At 48.4% G+C, this 2,500-nt stretch overlaps 1 non-coding gene across 1 annotated transcript in view; it reads left to right on the top strand.

The window, feature by feature from the left end:
- The first annotated feature begins 942 nt into the window (after positions 1-942).
- Positions 943-2,500, top strand: part of LOC139685608 (small subunit ribosomal RNA) — a 1,865-nt gene continuing 307 nt past the window's right edge. Inside the window, exon 1 of the ribosomal RNA XR_011700196.1 lies at positions 943-2,500. This exon is cut by the window's right edge and continues 307 nt beyond it. This is a non-coding gene — a ribosomal RNA (small subunit ribosomal RNA).

The raw sequence follows: 2,500 nt of genomic DNA on the forward strand, positions 1-2,500 counted from the left end.
TTATGGCTGGTTGAGAACCGACTTATCCGGAGCGAATCCCATCTGTCCACGGTGACTAACACGGTCAATAATAAGAACGGCTATTATTCCTTTACATGAAAGCCGTTTCCATGAGGATATCACTACCTTTTTATTAAATAAAGGCAATGAAGGGAACGTACAAGTCCAAACAAACGATTAAAAATTGCTTTTTTTTTGGATATTGCGAAATATGGGCGAGGGAAGGGGATATTTCCATGCCTGGCTTATAATGTCGAGGAAAATGAATTAAGTGTTAAGTAACGATATATATATGTTGAAAGGTTGACTTGGTTTGTAACTGATGTAACGATTTTTGCAATTCTTCCGGGAAAAAATCCGCAAGTGAAGCGAATTTAATGCGCAAATTATTCGCTGAAAACGAATAAATTACTTGGAAAAATTTTCTAAGTGCCGATTAATAATAATAAAGTAAGAAGTAAGGGTAAACTGGGAAGGACATGCAGAGAGAACGTAATCTTTGGAAAATGGTCGAAAATTTTCTAAGTCCCGCAAAAAATCGGCGTTTTGGACCAGTCTTTTTGCCCAGAATCTCCGAAAAACACCGGCGATTGCGCCATTCTGAGCAATGTCCAAGGGGATCCCAAAATGATTTTGACTTATATGTGGAGTATCGCATTGGCGAGTCCAACCGGTCAGCAAATGGCGAGGAAGTGATTCGGGGTTGGTTCTCGGTCTCTTCGGATCTCGCCCACCTCTACCTAGTCCCTTTTGGATTTGGAACACGAAAGTATAAATTTTCGGGCAAATACCGACGCCATGCGGGTTGCCGGGAAACCCCCGGTCGATTCCCGGTGTCGAGTGGGCTCGGAGTCGGTGAAAATTGAACGTTCTCCTCGCGAGAAAATCGAGCTAAGCGTGGTCCCGGTGGGTGATTCCGCCGGGAACATAGCCCATGCAAGCTCCCTGGTTGATCCTGCCAGTAGTCATATGCTTGTCTCAAAGATTAAGCCATGCATGTCTCAGTACTAACCGCTTTAAGGCGAAACCGCGAATGGCTCATTAAATCAGTTATGGTTCCTTGGATCTTACCCACACTTACATGGATAACTGTGGTAATTCTAGAGCTAATACATGAAACTCGTGCCTCGACCAGTGATGGAAGGGGTGCTTTTATTAGAACAAAACCAATCGGTCGGTCTTCCGTCCGTTGCCTTGGTGACTCTGAATAACTTTTGGCTGATCGCACGGTCTGAGCGCCGGCGACGCATCTTTCAAATGTCTGCCTTATCAACTTTCGATGGTAGGTTCTGCGCCTACCATGGTTGTAACGGGTGACGGGGAATCAGGGTTCGATCCCGGAGAGGGAGCCTGAGAAACGGCTACCACATCCAAGGAAGGCAGCAGGCGCGCAAATTACCCACTCCCGGAACGGGGAGGTAGTGACGAAAAATAACGATACGGGACTCATCCGAGGCCCCGTAATCGGAATGAGAACACTTTAAATCCTTTAACGAGGATCTATTGGAGGGCAAGTCTGGTGCCAGCAGCCGCGGTAATTCCAGCTCCAATAGCGTATATTAAAGTTGTTGCGGTTAAAAAGCTCGTAGTCGGAGGTGTGTCTCGGACGGTCGGTTCGCCGCTTGTCGGTGCTCAACTGGCCGGTCCGGACGTCCTGCCGGTGGGGTCCGCGAGGCTCCGTTATCCTTCTTTGGTCCTCTTCACCGAGTGCCTTGGTGGGCCGGCACGTTTACTTTGAACAAATTAGAGTGCTCAAAGCAGGCCGTTGGTCGCCTGAATACTGTGTGCATGGAATAATGGAATAGGACCTCGGTTCCATTTTGTTGGTTTTCAGAACTCGAGGTAATGATTAATAGGGACGGACGGGGGCATTCGTATTGCGACGTTAGAGGTGAAATTCTTGGATCGTCGCAAGACGAACCGATGCGAAAGCATTTGCCAAGAACGTTTTCGTTGATCAAGAACGAAAGTTAGAGGTTCGAAGGCGATCAGATACCGCCCTAGTTCTAACCATAAACGATGCCAGCTAGCCATCCGCCGAAGTTCCTTCTATGACTCGGCGGGCAGCTTCCGGGAAACCAAAGCTCTTGGGTTCCGGGGGAAGTATGGTTGCAAAGCTCAAACTTAAAGGAATTGACGGAAGGGCACCACCAGGAGTGGAGCCTGCGGCTTAATTTGACTCAACACGGGAAACCTCACCAGGCCCAGACACCGGTAGGATTGACAGAATAAGAGCTCTTTCTTGATTCGGTGGGTGGTGGTGCATGGCCGTTCTTAGTTGGTGGAGCGATTTGTCTGGTTAATTCCGATAACGAACGAGACTCTGGCCTGCTAACTAGGCGTCGGAATCTATTATGCTTCCGACGTAGCTATCTTCTTAGAGGGACAGGCGGCTCCTAGCCGCACGAGATTGAGCAATAACAGGTCTGTGATGCCCTTAGATGTTCTGGGCCGCACGCGCGCTACACTGAAGGAATCAGCGTGTCCTCCCTGGCCGAAA

This window comes from Hetaerina americana, unplaced genomic scaffold, assembly GCF_022747635.1.
Source record: "Hetaerina americana unplaced genomic scaffold, ioHetAmer1.1.p SCAF_1189, whole genome shotgun sequence".
Taxonomy (NCBI): Eukaryota; Metazoa; Arthropoda; class Insecta; order Odonata; family Calopterygidae; genus Hetaerina; species Hetaerina americana.